This window comes from Balaenoptera borealis, assembly GCF_965194805.1.
Source record: "Balaenoptera borealis genome assembly, chromosome: 15".
NCBI lineage: Eukaryota > Metazoa > Chordata > Mammalia > Artiodactyla > Balaenopteridae > Balaenoptera > Balaenoptera borealis.
In genome coordinates this window covers 34,364,361-34,378,859 of record NC_138871.1, presented here as the reverse complement: position 1 = coordinate 34,378,859, position 14,499 = coordinate 34,364,361, and the positions used below count along the sequence as shown (strand labels likewise).

The following is a 14,499-nucleotide window of genomic DNA, read 5'->3' as shown; positions in this document are numbered from 1 at the left end:
GATTTTTTGATGATGGCCATTCTGATCGGTGTGAGATGATATCTCATTGTAGTTTTGATTTGCATTTCTCTAATGATTAATGATGTTGAGCATTCTTTCATGTGTCTGTTGGCAATCTGTATATCTTCTTTGGAGAAATGTCTATTTAGGTCTTCTGCCCATTTTTGGATTGGGTTGTTCGTTTTTTTGTTATTGAGCTGCATGAGCTGCTTGTAAATCTTGGAGATTAATCCTTTGTCAGTTGCTTCATTTGCAAATATTTTTTCCCATTCTGAGGGTTGTCTTTTGGTCTTGTTTATGGTTTCCTTTGCTGTGCAAAAGCTTTTAAGTTTCATTAGGTCCCATTTGTTTATTTGTGTTCTTATTTCCATTTCTCTGGGAGCTGGGTCAAAAAGAATCTTGCTGTGATGTATGTCATAGAGTGTTCTGCCTATGTTTTCCTCTAAGAGTTTGATAGTGTCTGGCCTTACACTTAGGTCTTTAATCCATTTTCAGTTTATTTTTGTGCATGGTGTCAGGGAGTGTTCTAATTTCATACTTTTACATGTATCTGTCCAATTTTCCCAGCACCACTTATTGAAGAGGCTGTCTTTTCTCCCCTGTATATGCTTGCCTCCTTTATCAAAGATAAGGTGACCATATGTGTGTGGGTTTATCTCTGGGCTTTCTATCCTGTTCCATTGATCTATATTTCTGTTTTTGTGCCAGTACCAAACTGTCTTGATTACTGTAGCTTTGTAATATAGTCTAAAGTCAGGGAGCCTGATTCCCCCAGCTCCATTTTTCGTTCTCAAGATTGCTTTGGCTATTCGGGGTCTTTTGTGTTTCCATACAAATTGTGAAATTTTTTGTTCTAGTTCTGTGAAAAATGCCAGTGGTAGTTTGATAGGGATTGCATTGAATCTGTAGATTGCTTTGGGTAATAGAGTCATTTTCACAATGTTGATTCTTCCAATCCAGGAACATGGTATATCTCTCCATCTATTTGTATCATCTTTAATTTCTTTCATCAGTGTCTTATAATTTTCTGCATACAGGTCTTTTGTCTCCTTAGGTAGGTTTATTCCTAGATATTTTATTCTTTTTGTTGCAGTGGTAAACGGGAGTGTTTTCTTAATTTCACTTTCAGATTTTTCGTCATTAGTGTATAGAAATGCAAGAGATTTCTGTGCATTAATTTTGTATCCTGCTACTTTACCAAATTCATTGATTAGCTCTAGGCGTTTTCTGGTAGCATCTTTAGGATTCTCTATGTATAGTATCATGTCATCTGCAAATAGTGACAGCTTTACTTCTTCTTTTCCGATTTGGATTCCTTTTATTTCTTTGTCTTCTCTGATTGCTGTGGCTAACACTTCCAAAACTATGTTGAATAATAGTGGTGAGAGTGGGCAACCTTGTCTTGTTCCTGATCTTAGTGGAAATGGTTTCAGTTTTTCACCATTGAGGACAATGTTGGCTGTGGGTTTGTCATATATGGCCTTTATTATGTTGAGGAAAGTTCCCTCTATGCCTACTTTCTGCAGGGCTTTTATCATAAATGGGTGTTGAATTTTGTCGAAAGCTTTCTCTGCATCTATTGAGATGATCATATGGTTTTTCTCCTTCAATTTGTTAATATGGTGTATCACATTGATTGATTTGCGTATATTGAAGAATCCTTGCATTCCTGGGATAAACCCCACTTGATCATGGTGTATGATCCTTTTAATGTGCTGTTGGATTCTGTTTGCGAGTATTTTGTTGAGGATTTTTGCATCTATGTTCATCAGTGATATTGGCCTGTAGTTTTCTTTCTTTGTGACATCTTTGTCTGGTTTTGGTATCAGGGTGACGGTGGCCTCGTAGAATGAGTTTGGGAGTGTTCCTCCCTCTGCTATATTTTGGAAGAGTTTGAGAAGGATAGGTGTTAGCTCTTCTCTAAATGTTTGATAGAATTTGCCTGTGAAGCCATCTGGTCCTGGGCTTTTGTTTGTTGGAAGATTTTTAATCACAGTTTCAATTTCAGTGCTTGTGATTGGTCTGTTCATATTTTCTATTTCTTCCTGGTTCAGTCTCGGCAGTTTGTGCATTTCTAAGAATCTGTTCATTTCTTCCAGGTTGTCCATTTTATTGGCATAGAGTTGCTTGTAGTAATCTCTCATGATCTTTTGTATTTCTGCAGTGTCAGTGGTTACTTCTCCTTTTTCATTTCTAATTCTATTGATTTGAGTCTTCTCCCTTTTTCTCTTGATGAGTCTGGCTAATGGTTTATCAATTTTGTTTATCTTCTCAAAGAACCAGCTTTTAGTTTCATTGATTTTTGCTATTGTTTCCTTCATTTCTTTTTCATTTATTTCTGACCTGATCTTTATAATTTCTTTCCTTCTGCTGGCTTTGGGGTATTTTTGTTCTTCTTTCTCTAATTGCTTTAGGTGCAAGGTTAGGTTGTTTATTCGAGATGTTTCCTGTTTCTTGAGGTAGGCTTGTATTGCTATAAACTTCCCTCTTAGCACTGCTTTTGCTGCATCCCATAGGTTTTGGGTCGTCGTATCTCCATTGTCATTTGTTTCTAGGTATTTTTTGATTTCCCCTTTGATTTCTTCAGTGATCACTTCGTTATTAAGTAGTGTATTGTGTAGCCTCCATGTGTTTGTATTTTTTACACATCTTTTCCTGTAATTGATATCTAGTCTCATAGCGTTGTGGTCGGAAAAGATACTTGATACGATTTCAATTTTCTTAAATTTACCCAGGCTTGATTTGTGACCCAAGATATGATCTATCCTGGAGAATGTTCCATGCGCACTTGAGAAAAATGTGTATTCTGTTGTTTTTGGGTGGAATGTCCTATAAATATCAATTAAGTCCATCTTGTTTAATGTATCATTTAAAGCTTGTGTTTCCTTATTTATTTTCATTTTGGATGATCTGTCCATTGGTGAAAGTGGGGTGTTAAAGTCCCCTACTATGATTGTGTTGCTGTTGATTTCCCCTTTTATGGCTGTTAGTATTTGCCTTATGTATTGAGGTGCTCCTATGTTGGGTGCATAAATATCTACAATTGTTATACCTTCCTCTTGGATCGATCCCTTGATCATTATATAGTGTCCTTCTTTGTCTCTTGTAATAGTCTTTATTTTAAAGTCTATTTTGTCTGATATGAGAATTGCTACTCCAGCTTTCTTTTGATTTCCATTTGCATGGAATATCTTTTTCCATCCCCTCACTTTCAGTCTGTATGTGTCTCTAGGTCTGAAGTGGGTCTCTTGTAGACAGCATATATATGGGTCTTGTTTTTGTATCCATTCAGCCAGCCTGTGTCTTTTGGTGGGAGCATTTAATCCATTTACATTCAAGGTAATTATCGATATGTATGTTCCTATTCCCATTTTCTTAAATGTTTTGGGTTTGTTATTGTAGGTGTTATCCTTCTCCTGTGTTTCTTGCCTAGAGAAGTTCCTTTAGCATTTGTTGTAAATCTGGTTTGGTGGTGCTGAACTCTCTCAGCTTTTGCTTGTCTGTAAAGGTTTTAATTTCTCCATCACATCTGAATGAGATCCTTGCTGGGTAGAGTAATCTTGGTTGTAGGTTTTTCTCCTTCATCACTTTAAGTATATCCTACCACTCCCTTCTGGCTTGCAGTGTTTCTGCTGAAAGATCAGATGTTAACCTTATGGGGATTCCCTTGTGTGTTATTTGTTGTTTTTCCCTTGCTGCTTTTAATATGTTTTCCTTATATTTAATTTTTGACAGTTTGATTAATATGTGTCTTGGCGTGTTTCTCCTTGGGTTTATCCTGTATGGGACTCTCTGTGCTTCCAGGACTTGATTAACTATTTCCTTTCCCATATTAGGTAAGTTTTCAACTATAATCTCTTCAAATATTTTCTCAGTCCCTTTATTTTTCTCTTTATGTGTCTTTTTTGTAATTTATTTGTTATATATAATCTTGTTTGGGTTATATTCATTGTTTTAACACCACCTATGATTAGTCCCTTAGTTTTTTTTTCTCATAAATCATCTAAGAAATACATGTGAAAGCTGAAGTCCTAAAAATTTAACAATCAACTTTAAAAGAGGTTTTGTTTCCAAACTTTAGAATTATCTGAACCTACTAAGATTAACACATTCATTATTCAGTTTTCCACTCAATTTTGTAAAATATGGGCACAATATTTTAAAATATCCAAATAACTGCACAAACGCCATTTTATAAGGATGGTAATGCTAAGAAAACAGAACAGTAGGCTTTTATAAGGTGCATAAATTTAATTCTAATGAATGTGTCATACAAAAAGCAGTATAAGGACTACTTACATGTGATATTTCAAATTTTAGGTTTATAGCTGTATTCTGCAAATAGGTTTGTTTCCAAAATAGTTGAAAATAGTTTAATGAAATTAACCATTTTACCCTATTATGTAAACTCTCTTAGTCTTTTCATGCTTTAGGTATAGCTTGATCCAAGTGCTTAAATGTTGTCTTGTGGTCAGTCTGTCACTCTGTCTCTATCTCTGTGTTCCTCTCTGTGTTCCTGTCTGTTGACTTCATCTTCAGCCAAGCTCTCTCTACATAGTAAGAAAAATGGATCCTAACATTTCTACTTTTACATGCCTTTTCATCTCAACCTCCAGGAGGAGACCCCACACACACAATTTCCATCTCAATCACAGAACTGGAGCTCTAGTTATCCCTGCTTGGTCACATGCAAACTTTGGGGTAGGGAAGTGGCCCCTTATTGACAACCCTACCAGAATCATGTGACATACAAGAGGGGCAATTTCCAAAAAGGAGAAATGTGGGGCAGACAGAAAAGTAACAATTTTTTCTTGAGTTGGCCCTTGTCCATCCCCCTAAAATGTTGTTTATCGTTATTGTAGACTTACTGTCCTTTGTTTTCTGAGATAGCAAGAAATAATACAGTTCCTTTCAACACTAGGCAACTATATTATGTTGCAAACACATTTGCATCTTTTTAAAACGTTGGATGTAGTATTTATATTTGAGAGAAGACAGAATGCTGCTGATGAAAGGGGTGGATTACTTTAGGAAAGTACTATTGAAATCTCACATAACTCTCATATTTTTTATTCCAAGTTGGGTATATTCCACATCAAAGAGAGCCAAATACTTTAAGCAAGTTATGGGATATAACATAGGAACAGTAATATGTGTCTGGAAAAAGCTCTAAAATTGATGAGTTAAGCTTAAAATAACAATGAATAATCAATTCAAATGGTATCATATGACATACAGAAAATATTTAAATGTGCCCACAAATTTCCCAATGAATGTTTACATATAGAACATATAAATTTTTCCTGCCATGTCAACCTTGGTTATCCATCTATATACCATTTTCATTTCTCTGATGCTGGGCTCCTGATCAAGCTTCTACTCCTGCACTGTGTCTGGAACTATAAATGCATGAGTCATAATACTACTTTGTGATACAAGTTGAAAAAGTCAATCTAAAAGCTTAACCACAGAAATCATGGGTTTGAAACATATCCATCAATTAGGTAAAGAGGACAAACTAAATATTGTTCTTCTTTAGGTAACCATGTTAAAGAGGGAATTTGTGAGCAAAATTCTCCAAAGACCTACAGATAAGGTTTACCCAATATTGAAAATGTTTCTCCAAATAATTAAAGATTACTTAATATTAGAATCTTACACTAGAATTGTTAACTAAGTGATTTAAAGTAGACTTTTAATTACTCTAGAGAGTAAAAAGCTGCCTAATCAACCCATATAGTCATGAGAGATGATAAATGTTTTTATTTTAAGTCCATAATTTTTAGGTGTGTGTTGTATACATCAATAGATAACCAAAACAATTGATAAGTTCTTTTCATTCTTTACAAATTTGATTTCTCTCATTTATGTATTTTTATTTGTAATGTCTAGTAACTGCAAGAGAACTGTTGAATAACTGTGGTCATTGTGAGTATCCTATCTTGTGTTTTATGCTGAATATGTCTCAGGGCTTTAGAATGAGCTACATATCCTGCTAATAGTTTTTATTATATTTATCCTATTATTTACCTCATTTTTTAAAAAATCAAGGATTTCTGGGTTTTTAAAAAATGTTTTATAATCATCATTAATGGAGATGACTGTGGTGGACACTACTTGATATCCTCCAATATCTATTCTCCCTTTCTTTGTTTATTAATAAAATTTCTAATTTTAGTTAGAAAATTGGGGTACATAAGCTTCCCAACACTAGGGTGCCACTATATCGTTTCTGCACTGTTTACACTCAATCTATTTCAGTAGAGAGAAGTAAAATTTTATTTTGTTTAAGCTACTGTTACTTGGAGTGTTTTTACAGCAAATAAACTTGTTGCCTAATTAATAAAATGATTATGTGAGTTTTGTCTCGTGTTTTTCTGGTTTCAATTTTATATTTATATTGGTAGGTTTCCTCATACTAAGCCATCCTTGCAGTACTAGAGTAATCCAACCCACTCAGTCATATTCTTGTACTGTTCTTGGAATGTACTGACGGATTCTATGTGCTAATATTTTGTTTGGGATTTTTTTAGAGACATTGGTTTTCTTTCTTTTGTATGTGAAATCTATTTTGTACATTGGCATCAATGACATGGCCACATTATAAAAAGGATGTAGAATACTTCCTTCTTTTACTATAGAATAATCTAAATAATATAGGATTATCTATTTCTTATAGAATTAATTTTTGAAGCCCTCACAGTCTTGTACTTTTGGAGTAATAGCTATTTGACTATTTTATTTATCCTATGGTAATGGGTCATTCAGATTTTCTATCTCTTTTCAGGTAATTTTAGGAAAATTCATGAAAAGATAATTGTCTCAAGTGAAATAGTAACAAGGTATTGTGAGGATTATGAAATATGTGAAATTAAAATAGAATTCAACAATTATATAAAGTATCAAAGGGAGGAACTCTAAGTATACTGTTGTAAGTTTTTTCAATATACACAAGTGAAACCAAGTAGGTAAAATGTGATAAAGATATATACTGCAAAATCTCGAGTAACAACTAAAAATTAAAAAAGGAAAACTAAGAAGCCAATAGTGGAGGTACATTAACATCATTTAAATATTTGGTTAATCCAAAAGAAGGCAAGTAAGAAAAAAAAAAAAAGAAAGAATAGATGACACAAATAGTTCACAATTAGCAAGATGTTGTCTTACCTGGTTTTATGGAAGCCATCTCATCTCATTCTCTGTCAAAGGTGAAGCAGTTTGTGTGTTCTGTCTCTCCTTAGAGGAACTTGTCACTTTTTAAAAAATTTTATCAATTTTTTAATTGAAGTACAGTTGATTTACAACATTGTGTTAATTTCTACTGTACAGCAAAAGTGATTCAGTTATACATGTATATACATTCTTTTTTTAATATTCTTTTCCATTATGATTTATCATAGGCTATTGAATATAGTTCTCTATGCTATACAGTAGGACCTTGTTGTTTATCCATTCTACATATAAAAATTTACATCTGCTAAGCCCAACCTCCCACTCCATCCCTCCCCAACCCACTACCTCTTGGCAACCACCAGTCTGTTCTCTATGTCTGTGATTCTGTTTCTATTTCATAGATAGGTTCATTTGTGTCACATTTTAGATTCCACATATAAGTGATATCATATGGCATTTGTCTTTCTCTTTCTGACTTACTCCACTTAGTATGATAACTTCTAGGTCCATCCATGTTGCTGCAAATGGCATTATTTTGGTCTTTTTTATGGCTAAGTAGTATTTCATTGTATATATGTACCATATCTTCTTTATCCATTCATTATTGATGGACATTTAGGTTGTTTACATGTCTTGGCTATTGTGAATAGTGCTGCTATGAACATAGGGGGGCATGTATCTTTTTGAATTATAGTTTTGTCTGGATATATGCTCAGGAGTGGGATTTCTGGATCATATGGTAATTCTATTTTTAGTTTTCTGAGGAACCTCCATACTGTTTTCCATGGCTGCACCAACTTACATTCCCACCAACAGTGTAGGAGGGAGGAGCTTGTCACTTTTTAAAATTCAGTTCCTAGGTTGCCTTGTAACCTCAGCTCTCTAATAGTTTCCGGAAAACAATATATTTTTCTGTCTGTGTTTTTATTTTTATTTTTTTAGATTATCCAGCTATATCTCAGTTTTAAGATGAGAAAAACGTTCTCTTGTGACTTCCTATATCTTAAACAGGTGTGGAAATCCTTTTCAATAGTTTCTGTCTTTTGACTAATGTACCCAAGTTATTTGGTATACAAATTTATAACTATTATATTTTATTTTTGAATTTTACCATATGGTTTTATAAAGTAAACTTTGTCTCATTTAGTGATTTGAAGCCTGCGTTTCATCTTGCATGATATTAAAATTGTGAATTTTGCTTTTTGTTTCTTTGTATTTGCTTGATAAACTTTTGCCCAACCTTCTATTTTCCTTTATTTCAGGTGTGGTTTTTTTACACACTATAGAGCTGGGTTTCACTTTATCTTAATGGGTGAGTTAACTTATTTATATTTACTATGATGATAAATATATTTGGTCTTAGTTGTCATACTTTATGTTTCTCTTTTTGTTTTTATACCTGTTAAAAACCTTTCAGATGTAGCCTTTTCCCCTCCCATGTGTATGTTTATTCATTTTTTCTGTTAATTAGGAAATTTATATTTTTGTTCTCATGAATACCTTTATAATAAGAACATTTCTTAATCCTCTATTTCCCCATTTCTTTAAATATACCTAAGTTGTTATCATAAGCAATAATAAATTTACTATAGTTCCTTTTTTTTCTTCTCCATTCCTTCACATCTAGCATTCAATTTTTGTTGATTATATTATCTTTCATGTTATTAACCTCTATACATATATTAATGATTTGTTAGCTTTTAGCAATGTGCTTTGATCTTCAGCTATTAAAGAGGAGGAAATTGGAAAACTTAAATTACTTCTCTCTTTCTTTGCTCCTGCCCTTTCCACTTTTTATTAGTTTTATTATATCTACATTCCTAGGGCATGCAGCATTTATACTCTTTTGTACCTGTAATCCTACATCTTTTTAAATTCTTCAGCATTCATAGAATCAATGCTCAACGTCAGCCATTTTTTCTATACTTTTTCTTATTCTAGTAGATTAGTTAGGATGGACCCATGGGAATAATATTTTCTAAGTTCTCAGAGTTTTAGTATTTCCTGTGTTCTTATGCATTGGTTTATTTTTTAAATCATAGTTTGGCTAGGTATAAAATTCTTAGAGTCCCCTTCACCCCCACGACTTTCTTTTCTTAATGATGTTGTAGAATTCCTCTGCAATCTGTAACATTGAATTTTTATATGGAAAAGTCTGAGACCAGCTTGATCCCACACCCACACCCCGTACCTTAAAAGTAACCTACACTTTGCCTGGTTACCCAAATACTCTTTTCTTTTTCATTGAAATCCTGTAAATTTGCTAAGATATGTCTTTATTTATTATTTTGAATACATACTGCTTTGAAGAGTGGTTCTTTCACTATGCAAATCCAAATATTTTATTTCAGAGAAATAGACTTGAACTATATTGTAAATTACTTGTTCTTTTTCACTTTTTTTTTTCTTTTAGAACTCTATGCAGATTTGGAGTCAATCTGCCTCTATTGCATTTTACCTCTTTATTTCAATTTTATTTTTCTTACTTTTCTTATATCTGTCTTCTATTTATCTTTATTGTTTTCTGCAATCTTTTATTTATTGTGCTTCCTATTTTGCCTTTATTTTTGTGATGGTTTTGTTATTTTTTTCTTTCACTTTATATGTGAACTTATATTTTCTCTCTTCCTATTGTCTTATGATTTCTTCCTTAAGCTCATAAATATAGCTTTACACTCTTTCCTCGTAAAGGGTATTGCTTGATTGAGCTATTTAAATTTCTGTTGAAAAACTGGTCCCAGTTTATCTGCTACAGTAGAAAAACAAAGCATATACCTAATATGCTTTGTTTTTAAGATATTCTGAATTGTTTCCCCTTGTTTGTTTTCTTTTTTTTCCCTTGTAGTGTATTTCTGTAACTCTGGTGCCACTTTCTTTTTTCATTACTCATTACTCATCTTTAAAGCAGATGAGTTACTCCAGGATCAATTATTTTTAGGAGCTTTGTGTATGGAAAGGTTCATGACAATATTCCAGTTTAGCTGGAATTATTATCTTGAGGATGCAGAATTTTGTGTATGAGTTTGTCTAGTCTTTAATTTTCACAAGTCAATGAGGATAGCCACTATGGAGGTTTTTCACAATGGCAAACCTCTACTCTCACTTTCTGTGAGAAAGACTTCTACAAATATAGCTAATTTTTACGATTCCTTGTTTGTTGACATCCTTCTGATTCTCAGAAGTAAACCAGATCCAGAGGAGTTCCTGCCTCCAGCACATGCATCCTATTTCCATTGTTGCACACAAGGCATTTGGATTTTGCATCTCAGAGAGTGACCCTTATTTTTTTTTTTTTTTAACATCTTTACTGGAGTAAAATTGCTTTACAATGGTGTGTTAATTTCTGCTGTATAACAAAGTGAATCAGCTATATGTATACATATATCCCCATATCCCCTCCCTCTTGCATCTCCCTCCCACCCTCCCTATCCCACTCCTCTAGGTGAACACAAAGCACTGAGCTGATCTCCCTGTGCTATGTGGCTGCTTCCCACTAGCTATCTGTTTTACATTTGGTAGTGTATATATGTCCATGCCACTCTCTCACTTCATCTCAGCTTACCCTTCCCCCTCCCCATGTCCTCAAGTCCATTCTCTACGTCTGCATCTTTATTCCTGTCCTGCCCCTAGGTTCTTCAGAACGCTTTTATTATTTTTTTTAGATTCCATATATATGTGTTAGCATACGGTATTTGTTTTTATCTTTCTGACATACTGAGTGACCCTTGTTTTTAAGAAGTGTGTTTTGCTGACTCTTTCTGACATCTGAAGCTACAATGTTATTTCCCTTGTTCCTTTTGCATACATCCTTGCCTGACCTCCCCTCTTATGGGAAGCCTACACTTATTTTTTTAGTTTATTGTTTTAGTATTTGTTTTGCAAAAAAGAAGTTTGTATTATTATCTCTTCCTCCGTGTTGCTTTGGGTGACTTCCAGGAAGAAAATGGGGAAATTCTAACTTTAGCATCATCTTCATTTTTGATGCCATTCATTTGAGACATTATATTCAACACCATAGACCTTATCTCCATTGACTTGTTCCAATTTACAGAGATTATTAAAGCATATTTCAGAAAATACAGTTTTCAAACACATCTGCATTTGAGTTTCTGTTTGTTTTTGCCTGTTTAAGAAACTCTCAGTTATATCTCTGACTTCTCACTATTTAAGTCACAATTGTTTCATCTTAGTTTTCTTAACCAGTCAGATGTTTAGACCTAAAATATATAATAAACGAATTTAGGTAACATGGTAGCTATGTTATTGTAGCCAGTTATATTTCAGCTATTTTTTGGAAAGAGCTCTTTGGAGGGTGCAGATTTAAAATCTGTACTTTCATGTATTTTACATCAATATTCCTAGAACTCTATTGGCTCAGATTTCAATTCATCAGTTCAATGGACAATTAAAACACCTGCTTTCTGGACCTGTTTTCAGGCTACAGTTTTATTTTGACTGCATTGCCATTTTATGCGGCAGTGTTTGGACCATTATATAAACAATTTAGTGCATTTTGTTCTATTTTATAAAATTTCATGGGAAGAAAAGGAATGAAATTGCTAAACTATGATTTTAGAGGAAACATATAAAGTCCCTTTTTAGAAATTAAGCTTTCTGTAACTTGCAACCAAAAAAATCTGGCCTAACATAAGAGGAAAATGAGACCCAGTTTGACATGAAACCAGGATTAAGGTTAGGATGAAAAATGTATGCTGTACGTCTGGTTCATTTTCAGCCAGTGGGTAGAAATTTGGCTTTTAAGCTTTTTCGCATGAAGGAGATTTTCTGGATTTCTTTTTTTATATAGTGGCAGGGGAGAAGGTTCTGGGTCAGTTCTGCTTTGGGCTGCTATTAGCACTATTATGCCCTCTAAAGTTCTGCATTATTTCATCTATTAATCAGGAATACCAATGATAATCAGAATTTCTATTTTGTCTTCAAATGTTTTAATTTTACCCTCCCTCAGTTTACTTTTAACAGTCATGAATTTTTTATTCGTTAGTCTGATCCATTTTTGCTGGACATGCAGAAGAATTCCAGAAATATCCTTGGTGCCAAGATGTTCAGCAGGCTTAGTTCTGTCTTGATCTCTTTCAGGGCCCATCGGTGCACATTTTATGTTGTAAGATGCTGATTAAGTCTGGTGTAGGTCCCTTTACATTTTACTTTACAAAAAAAATGTAAAGGATGTGCACCACATTTGAGAATCATTGTCCTAAATTTTAGCCACTGACTTGAATTAGTTAACCTTTTCAGAAGAGCCTTTGCTACCACAGAAGTGTTTTATTTTTAAGAGGTAAATGAGCTCGCTACTTACTTCTTAGGGGATAGAAATTAGAGTGGCAGAAGAACTAAGGTTAACACCATGAAATAAGCAATGGAAAACAGCTGATACTTCTAACCAGGCAGTAAAGAATCTCTTTTCCTTGTGACATCTCAATCCACAGAAGCCATGTCTTTGAAATGCTCTTTCATATCAGAAAGGCTTTTTACTCCATCCTTTTCAGGATTGTGAACTGTGGTTGGGCAAAGGGGGAGGGTAGTGGGGAATCTTTGGAAGCAGAACTGGTAGGGAATTTTAAAACCTCATGGACAATGTGAAACAGGGAAAGAGATTATTTTTTTAATAGATCTTTATTGGAGTATAATTGCTTCACAATACTGTGTTAGTTTCTGTTGTACACCAAAATGAATCAGCCATGTGCATACATATGTCCCCATATCCCCTCCCTCCTGAGCCTCCCTCCCATCCTCCCTATCCCACCCCTCTAGGTCATCGCAAATCACTGAGCTGATCTCCCTGCGCTATGCTGCTGCTTCCCACTAGCTAACTACGTTTGGTAGTGTATATATGTCGATGCTACTCTCACTTTGCCCCAGCTTCCCCCCCCACCCTGTGTCCTCAAGGCCATTCTCTATGTCTACATCTTTATTCCTGCCCTGCAACTAGGTTCATCAGTACCTTTTGGGTTTTTTTTTGATTCCGTATATATGCATTAGCATATGGTATTTGTTTTTCTCTTTCTAACTTACTTCACTCTGTATGACAGACTCTAGGTCCATCCACCTCACTACAAATAACTCAGTTTCATTTCTTTTTATTTCTGTTTTTGTGCCAGTACCATACTGTCTTGATTACTGTAGCTTTGTGGTATAGTTTGAAGTTGGGGAGTCTGATTCCTCCAACTCCATTTTTTTCCATTGTATATATGTGCCACATCTTCTTTATCCATTCATCTGTCGATGGACATTTAGGTTGGTTCCATGTCCTGGCTATTGTAAATAGTGCTGCAATGAACATTGTGGTACATGACTCTTTTTGAATTATGGTTTTCTCAGGGTATATGCCCAGTAGTAGGATTCCTGGGTCATATATTACTTCTATTTTTAGTTTTTTAAGGAACCTCTATACTGTTTTCCACAGTGGTTGTATCAATTTACATTCCCACCAACAGTGCAAGAGGGTTCCCTTTTCACCACACCCTTTCCAGCATTTATTGTTTCTAGATTTTTTGATAATGGCCATTCTGACTGGCGTGAGGTGATACCTCATTGTAGTTTTGATTTGCATTTCTCTAATGATTAGTAATGTTAAGCATCTTTTTATGTGCCTCTTGGCCATCTGTATATCTTCTTTGGAGAAATGTCTCTTTAGGTCTTCCGCCCATTTTTTAATTGGATTGTTTGTTTTTCTGATATTGACATCCATGAGCTCTTTGTATATTTTGGAGATTAATCCTTTGTCTGTTGTTTCATTTGCAAATATTTTCTCCCATTCTGAGGGTTGTCTTTTCATCTTATTTATGGTTTCCTTTGCTGTGCAAAATTTTTAAGTTTAATTAAGTCCCATTTGTTTATTTTTGTTTTTATTTCCATTACTCTAGGAGGTGGGTCAAAAAAGATCTTGCTGTGGTTTATGTCAAACAGTGTTTTCCTTATGTTTTCCCCTAAGAGTTTTATAATATCTGGTCTTACATTTAGGTCTTTAATCCATTTTGAGTTTATTTTTGTGTATGGTGTTAGGGAGTGTTCTAATTTCCGTCTTTTACATGTAGGTGTCCAATTTTCCCAGCACCACTTATTGAAGAGGCTGTATTTTCTCCGTTGTATGTCCTTGCCTCCTTTGTCATAAATTAGGTGACCATATGTGTGTGGGTTTGTCTCTGGGCATTCTATCCTGTGCCATTGATCTATATTTCTGTTTTTGTGCCAGTACCATACTGCCTTGATTACTGTAGCTTTGTGGCATAGTTTGAAGTTGGGGAGGCTGATTCCTCCAACTCTGTTTTATTTTTTCTCAAGATTGCTTTGGCTATTCGGGGGCTT

General features: G+C 34.4%; 1 protein-coding gene across 4 annotated transcripts in view; it reads left to right on the top strand.

Moving 5' to 3' along the window:
* Window positions 1-14,499, top strand: part of ETAA1 (ETAA1 activator of ATR kinase) — an 83,871-nt gene that overhangs the window by 44,462 nt on the left and 24,910 nt on the right. For all 4 annotated transcript variants that reach the window (XR_014234637.1, XR_014234638.1, XR_014234639.1 and 1 more), the window contains exon 7: window positions 8,436-8,485. The gene's annotated coding sequence lies outside the window, so the exon portion shown is untranslated. The remainder of the gene's footprint in view (window positions 1-8,435; window positions 8,486-14,499) is intronic.